The sequence below is a fragment of the Callorhinchus milii genome, unplaced genomic scaffold, assembly GCF_018977255.1.
Source record: "Callorhinchus milii isolate IMCB2004 unplaced genomic scaffold, IMCB_Cmil_1.0 Scaffold14, whole genome shotgun sequence".
Taxonomy (NCBI): domain Eukaryota; kingdom Metazoa; phylum Chordata; class Chondrichthyes; order Chimaeriformes; family Callorhinchidae; genus Callorhinchus; species Callorhinchus milii.
In genome coordinates, this window is record NW_024704755.1 from 15,282,578 (window position 1) to 15,291,452 (window position 8,875).

Genomic DNA, 8,875 nt, shown 5'->3' on the forward strand with positions numbered 1-8,875 from the left:
TCATCGTTTCCTCTCCCCACCTCCTCCCTTAGTTCCCTCCTCCGGCTCAGGTGCCCAGACAGTAGTGTCGAGTGTATTCTGCAAAGCGCATTGAGACATCTTGGTGACGTGATGAGGCGCTATATGAAATGCAAGGATTATTATTATTATCCAGTGCTCAGCAGCCAAAAGGTTGAACCACCCAGTCTTAGATTATGATTTCTAAGTCCCGACACTGGGCTTGAATTGACAAACTTCTGACTCAGAGGTGGGAGTGCTACCAAATGAGCCAGTCTGATACACAACACATGGTTCACTTCGCATTCCTCAGCGCACTCCTCAGCGCACTCACTTGAGCTATTTGGATGTATTTTTAAAATGAATGGCTACAAATATAACAAATAGTCACTGAACGGATGCCACTTCAATTCAGATAAAAGCTTAACTAGTAGTTTAATAAATTACATTCTCAACATCTTAACATTAGCTTTATGCAATATCATCGAATCTAACTCGAATGAATGAAATAAGTGGAGTACCAAACACTCTGAGTCACAATATAAATGCAAGCTGGTAAGGCACAATAGTGTTTGGTAAATATGAGTAAGGCAAACCAGAATGTATTAAAAGAGCAATATTGAACCAAAATAGTGGGGTAATTTTGCCACTTTATAAGTCACTGGTGTAACCGCACTTGGAATACTGTATGCAGTTCTGGTCACCACAATATAAAAAGAGTATTGTAGCAATTGATAGGACCCATAGGAGGGCAACCAAAATAATTGAGGGGATGGAGGAACTGGACGACAATTAGATAAACTGTGTGTGTTCACGCTGGAGACGAGAGGGGGCAATATGATTACGGTCTTTAAGATTCTGAAGGGGCGAGATAATACAGACCATGATAAGCTGTTTTATCTTATAGTGAACAGTAGAACGAGAGAACTAAGCCTGTGATTGAAGTGGGGAGGGGGTAAATTCAAAACAAGTCAATAGAAACACTACTTCATTGAGCGAGTGATAATAATAATAATAATAATCCTTGCATTTGATATAGCGCTTTTCACGTCTTCTCGATGTCTCAAAGCGCTTCACAGGATATGCTGTAAAGTGAATAACCGTATATTTGTGGGCAAAACGCGGCAGCCAATTACGTACAGCAAGTGATAAAGTGATGAGCGAGTGATAAACTTATGGAACAGGCTACTAATGGAGACAGTGGGGGCAGAAAGCATAGTTTGTTTCAAGCAGAAATTAGATAGATTTCTGCAGGAAAACACCACCTCAGGATATATGTAGTTTGTAATTTGGCACATATACCAAGGAATGCTCGGGTGGTGGAAGGAAGATATACCTTGGGCTTCTTTCGCCTTGCAACTTCTTATCTTCTTAAATTGTTGTTGCCAATATTAAAGGTACATTGGAAAATATACCTAAAAATATTTCTCAATGCAAAGATTGGAAGCATATAATAGAAATCCCCTTGTCCTAGACATTGCATTCCCCTGAGGCATGGAAAACCGATGATTGACTAAATTACCACTTTAAACCTCATTGAACACTTTATTTAATGCAATTCAAAATGATGAAATCAAAGCTGTTATGTTCAATTATACTACACGATACAATGAACTTCATTTGTGATTTTAGGCGAGTGATATTTGAAATATCCCACAAAAGTACAATAAGACCTTTATTTGTTGCAAAGTCATAGCTGTCATGCTTGCTGAACACCAATAGCTTTATTTTAACATAATAAAATATGTTATTTATGAGACTTGGCGATCAAGTCTCTGTCGTTCACACACGCAATGCGAAATGTAAAAACAAAAACTTTAAATTTGGGGTAGAATGAAAACTTGACTCAGTTTTCTGGTGCCAAATTTGAAAGTTTGCCAATCTGGAAACAAATAACATAATAATCCGGGATGCTTTAAGCTAAGAGAGACAAATATTTTATTTTTAAAATGCTGAAAAATATGAAGTGTTCACAGTGAAATGAACAGTGAAATCACGCAAAGGGAATATAGCTCGAAGTGCAGGTGCTTTCTGGATCCTTTTGTGGATAAGGTTTTGTGGCTTCTGATACATAGATTTATTGAAACCATCAACATCATTTTCAGCAGCGGTCAAAAAAATCAAAACATGACTTACTATTGATGTACAACTGACTTGATGATATGTCCCACAATTATTTAAAAAACATTATATTGGTTGCGTTTGATATATTAGTAATTGTCATTTAATTGGAGCCAAATCGACCAAGCTGAAATTGCTAATATTTAACGTGTGAAAAACAAGTAAGAGACGATATTCTAGGTATATGCCAACACCTTAATGGTATAAATCAAAGGCACTCAAATATGTTTGATACAGTATACCAGTTCATAATTTACAATCTTCTGTTTCTTCCTATTTCCATCAGCACAATTCAATCACCTCTAATCTTTTCTTCCTTATTTCATCTATAACAAAACAAGTAGTGCAACTGTGAATATCACCAATCCTTCGATTCTATGATAAATTGTAATAATTGCTGATTTTCACACAAACAAATTGATGCTTCAATCTGAAATGTTTACCACGAGACTGCAAACATAAAATGTTTAGTTTTATTCTAAACGGTTGTTAAACTTATTCAGATAACACGATTTGCAGTTAGATCGCCTTTCACGTTAGAAGGACGTCTGAAAGCGCTTGGCTCTGTTTGTTGGGCACCGGAGCTGGAGACGGAAGTCAAAGTATTCCATGTGACTGTCTAACATCATTTGTCTCTAAGACAATATCCATTTATTATAACACTGGATATATTTTCAACTTATCTTCAAGAATATTCAGCCTCAGGGAAGCAGAGCTTATGAATGACGATATTAACGTTAATATGATAACCAAGTAACAGATATGGAAGCGATTGCATGAATATATTGTTCAATATTATTCCAGACACCTGGAAATTTGGAGGAGATATTTATATAACCATTGATTACTTCGGAATCCTCCAACACAACAAAACGTAATTTCCCCCTTCTAAACCATTCTATGTCCTGGTTACCAGCGAACAACATGAACTAGTTTCCTGTTCATTGATAATTTCATGGATTACGATATCAATACAATAATTGTAAATGAAACAGTATTATTTTGAAACAAAGAATGTCTTACCGTTCAAGTGGTTTGATTCTAATGTGGTCAACAATGAAGACTGTCAACACTATCACTACCAAGAAACATAAAATAAACCGAAAAATCATCATATTGTTGAACATTGGACTGGAATCTGGAAAACAAATATCGGACTGTAAAATGTTTACGTGCAATTTACTGAATAACGACTGTATTGGGAAAATCCACACATTCTTCATCAATTGATATTGGAAGCTACAATGAGACGGACGAATATTATAAACTGTGCATTCAATTGATTGGAAAATAGCAGCGAATTGTTGTGAATGTCATCGAGCAAACACTTTATTAGTGATGTTAAAGATGTACGGTTATATATGTTATGGTATCTGTTCCCCTGAGACTGTTTGCTCAGCTTCAAATGTACCAGATTTAACACCTGTACCGACCCGAGCCATCGAGAGGTGGACACCATCGTCATCAAACTCATCGCGTTGGACATCTACTATTGTGTGGAAAACTCTATAAAACAACTAAACGAGTTTTATTTTAAGTGCAGTAATTGTTGTTATAAAGGAAAAGCAGCAGAAGATTGGCTCCAAAATGTCCCGAGTAAATGGAACGGATTAATGAACGAATATTATTTGTGTTTTATTTGTGAACATTCATCAATCCAAAAGTCCAATTTCTGATTTCAAACCTAATTGCGTGTGGAACCCGCAGCACTATTGCACTTTAGAAGTTAGTAAATGACAAAAAATAACATTTTGTAGGAGACATATGTAGTATATAATAACAAAACAAGAACATCCCCAGGTTTGAGCTATTTTTCGATTCAAAGACTATATATCTATAGTTGATTGTGTTGTATATATAGATATATACACACATGGAGTTTACAGCGAGAAACTTGTATGACTATCAATTGCAGCGTAAATAAATGTAAATACAATTCCAGTAACAAGGTGTTTAACAACAAAAGACAGAAAGACAAGATGTTTCCTGCCATACAATCCCGTGTCGGGTTTACAAACTGTGTCGCTGCGACTCCGGGAGTCCGGAGGTGCCGTGAGATGTCAGACAGCAATAACCAGCCCCGCGCTGTCCCGGCGGTATCTCTTCTCTGTGGCTACAGAGCTCGAAACTTCATAAAGTCCCTTTGAATTCTTTCTTTATTACAATTTATCCCCGTTTTAACTTCACTGCCATCTTTATTCCAAGTGAGTTTGATATCTCCGGGTACAACCCACCCATATCACTCACAATGTGTTCACGTCTTCGATTCGGAATAATGCTTTCAGTTTAGGGCAATGAACAGTTTGTGATCAGTGAGACATAACCTGAACATTGTGGCTAAACCTCTCAGAAGTGATGTGGAACCTTTCTCTTCACGTGGAATTTTGGAATCCACTCAAATAAAGAGCCTTAAATGTAGATTTAAGTCGGATATTTAAAAGCAAGATAGGTAATAGCTTTACGGGATTTGGAAAATGTTGGAGAGATTGTATTTGAAATTCTGCCACCATTTCAGAGCAACAACAACCTGCATTTATATAGCGTCCCTCAAGCAGGAGATTGTTCTGAAGAAGACAGGAGATTTCACTGTAATTAGAGATATAAGCAGAACCTCCCCGTTCACACCACAATTGCGCACAGCAGTGTCCTACAAACAATCGTGGATTGAGTGAGTAAATTATTATTATTATTTTTTAAAAAATGTTTTGAAGTTATTATTAACCCTTGAAAAACAATCCATGAATCGACTAACATCTGGTTCCTATTTACCGCTCAGTAAACAGATGCCAAGCGTTTCGCCCTGCCCGGGAACCGTAACCAGGTCCCCTCGCATTGCATTGGATTGTCAGTGACCTGGGATAATCACAATTAATGCATTCAGGATAGAATACAATATTAGATAAACATTCTGGTTACGGCGCTATGGAGGGATATACATGTTTGAAAGCATTGTTAACTTTAGACATTGATGTGCATAATTGATGAATACTGTTTTAATGTAAGTATTAAGCACAATAACCAGTTTAAATATTATATCTATTCTCAGTCTGTATTTTTATAGAATTCAGAATGAAAATCACAAGGTGATCAAAACTGAAAACACTTTGATATTTTGTATCTTAAGATAGGTGTAGCTAATGACAACTGATCACCTTTATTTTAATGATTGTTTTTGATTTTAATACACAGACGAGGGTGACACATGGGTTATCAAAATGGACAATTGATATTCAGAGAAACCCCCACTAAATAAAATCCATGATTTGTAAAATAGCTCGGCTGTACCCATTGACATCTGATCACAGTGATGAAACATACTCACTTGCTATTAATAAAAGGAGGGAACATGAGGGGATGGAAAGACATTTTGTGATCAAGTACATTGTGCTAAAATGAAGATTTTTTGAAAATAATGTGGGTTTAGGATGTTTCCACCTGGATACTAGTGGTTAGGTTTAACAAAACGTTTGGTGATTCACGTCAAATGTTTCACATTCAAACAGTATAATGCATTTTATCACCACCCTGCACAACCCGCTCACCACCATTCACCGTACCCTTGGCTCCTATTGACTCTGGTATCGCTTCCTATCCCCTGAGGTTCCCCAGGACTACAGTCACGTTCCATCCCTCAAGTCACAGTTGCTGCCGAAAAATGGATATTCCTCAGGATGTTCCTCTATCCTCGATCCTCTGCTCTTCACTATCTATATATGCTCCCACTTGGCGACATCGCTGTAGACATGTATTACATGTTCAAATGTACAACCATGAAACCCAACTCTCCCATCTTCCTCCACACTCAATCTCCACCTTCGACCCGATTGCTGTCAGGCATCAAGTCCTTGATGAGCTCTAACTTCCTTCAGCTGAATAATAATAATAATCTTTGCATTTTATACAGCGACTTGTAGATCGGAAGCAACGATTATTATTATTATTAACTCGTTATTGTTGTCTCAAATGGCTTCAGATGATTTACTTAATGAATCAAAGCAACGAAACATCGCTATGAAAGTTCAATTCACAATAGTTGACTTTTTAACTGCGAACCCACCCGCTGCACATCCAGCCCACAATAAATATCGAGTTACATTTTTACTGTCTGGAGAAACAGTGCAAACTGAGGTGAAACATTGTGCAGCACAACGATTTATAGTTCCAGTCATTGCAGTAGAAAATAAATGTTATGCATATCAGTTATGAATTATATTTTCCCCACAAAATACAAACCATAAATTGTAAAGCAAGACGGCGGTACCCAGTGACACCTCATCACAAGCAATGAAACGTGCTCACTTGTTATTAATAAAACGAGGGAACATTGTGGAATAGAATTGCATTTTGTGATCAAACGCCTTGTGTTAAAAAGGGTTTGAAAATTAGACCGCTTTATGATGCTATATTATGTTAAGTTATTATACGTATATAATATGCGTTAGGTTTAGCAAAACCTTCACACCAAAAGATACAATGTATTTTATGACCATCATCCACAACTCCCTCACCACCATTCTCAACACATTGGTCTCCCATCATATCAGCCATCGCTTCCTATCCCCTCAGGTTCCCCAGGACAACAGTCACACTCCATCCCTCAAGCCACAGGTAGGTGCTGCTGAACATTGGATGTTCCTCCTGGCTCTATCCTCGGTCCTCTGCTCTTCACTATCTATCCCACTTGGCGACATCACTGTAGACATGTATTGCATGTTCACATGTACAGTGATGAAACCCAACTCTCCCATCTTCCTCCACACTCGACCTCCAACTTCGACCCGATTGCTGTCAGACATCAAGTGATGAGATCCGACGTTCTTCCGCTGAACATTAATAATAATCCATGCATTTTATACTGCGACTGATATATCGAATGCAAGGATTAATATTATTATTATTATCACATAATTGTTGTCTCAAATTGCTTCAGACAATTTACTTAATGAATCAATGCAACTGAACATCCCTATGAAAATTCAATTAACAACAGTTGACTTTTTAATAATCTTTTAGCATCTTACCTGCTTTAGATTTTGGGAAAGCGAAGGTGGCAATAGCTGAAGTCTTGAGGCTGATGTGAGACACCAGACAGGTATAAACAGATCCATTCTGGCCAGACTGTGTGACTTTGATAGAGCTCGAGGCCTTATAGAGATCCTCTGAGTTCTGCTTCTCAGTGGAACCTGACTCTTCCAGCTTTATTTCTGGTGTTGGCACAATTTCGGTGCCATCTTTATACCAAGTGAAGGTGATTTCCTTTGGGTGAAACAAAGCAGTTTCACACACAAGAGTCTGAGGCTTAGGTGAATTCCTAGAGAAAATCTTCAGTGGAGTTGGGGGAACTGCAGAAAAGATAATGGAGGAGAATCGTATTCATTTTGATCAATCAGCAGGAGAAACTTTATTTTAATTTGTATCCAATACATTTCTTTGCAAACTCCTGATTCCTGAGTACAATTGGAGGTTTGTTTAGATACACAAATATCCCTCTCACAGCAGCATCGCCTTGCTCCTGCTTTAACTACATTGTGGCTTTGTCAAGTAATATTTATTCATAATCTTTATCTTGCATATTATTACTAACTTTGATGATTGGCAGGTGCAAATGATCACTTAAAAATGTCTGTTCAATAGGTTGAACCCGCGAACAATAGAGGATTCCTGGCAGAGGTGTGCACACTGTGTTAGTGTGGCTCAGTTGGTTGTACTTTCGGCTCTGAGATAGAATTTCGCTTCTGCTGACCGCTGCCGAACGGTGGTGATAAAATAATCATTGCATTTGAAAATAGCACCTTATCACATCTTCGAGATGTCTCAAAGCACTTTAAAAACTAGATTGTGAAAGTTATAATGTACAAACAATATAAATAACGATATAGCATTCACCGCATTTATTACTTTTCATGTAATTTCTAAATGCCAATTTCGCTCTTCATTCACACTCACCGCACACAGTTAATCGCGATCCAGATCCTGTTCCGATTATTGATCCCTGACGGACCACTACACAGCGATAGACTCCAGAGTCCTGTGAAATCACATTCAAGAACTGGAAGAAGCTGCTTCCTTTAGTTTTTACACCAAATAGTTTCCTGTTATCCTCCTTTGTATCCAAATAGCCACTCTCACCCTTCTTATTCCACTGCACCTCCACTTCTGAACCGTCTTGAGAGAAGGGGAAGATACAGCGGAAGGTAACATTTGTTCCTCTGATGGCAGCCACATGGTCGGGGATTTGAGTCACTTTCACGGAAGAATCGCCATCAACTGTCAGAAAATAAAGTCAAACACTGACTTCTCAGGTGGTGAGCCATTGAGAAAACAAATGAGTAAAAGAGGAATAAACGTAAGTATGTAAGATAAATGTCACATGGAAACAAGTTTGCAAGTATTTCATAGAATAACCGAACTATAGAATGAACATATATACCTGTTGAAATAATGTGTAAGGCAGACAGGTACAGGAAGACAACACTCCCCATGTCTGACTCTGGCTCTGATGGTCTGTCACAAGTGAACGTGGATTATTTGATGCAGAGTAGGTCGCTGTGACACTGACTTCCTGTTTCTTTGGGTTCGCGAAATGTAACAGGTGTGGAGAACGCAATTTGAAATCACAGTTTGGCATTAAAATTATGAAAATAATAACCCATCCTGTTAAGAGCAGAAAAAAGCTAAGTGTATCAAAACTTTAAAAAAATGCTCTGTTTAGCATCATTAACAGATTATGGTGCTTTGTCCAATCGTAAATGTTGGT

The 8,875-nt window shown here is 37.8% G+C and overlaps 1 long non-coding RNA gene across 1 annotated transcript; it reads right to left on the reverse strand.

The window, feature by feature from the left end:
- Positions 1 to 7,258: 7,258 nt before the first annotated feature.
- LOC121850163 lies at positions 7,259 to 8,601 on the reverse strand. The gene is made up of 3 exons (XR_006085481.1): positions 8,549 to 8,601; positions 8,065 to 8,385; positions 7,259 to 7,460 (listed from the first exon to the last, which is right to left on the reverse strand). It is a non-coding gene; the product is annotated as an uncharacterized LOC121850163 (long non-coding RNA).
- Between the last annotated feature and the right edge of the window lie 274 nt (positions 8,602 to 8,875).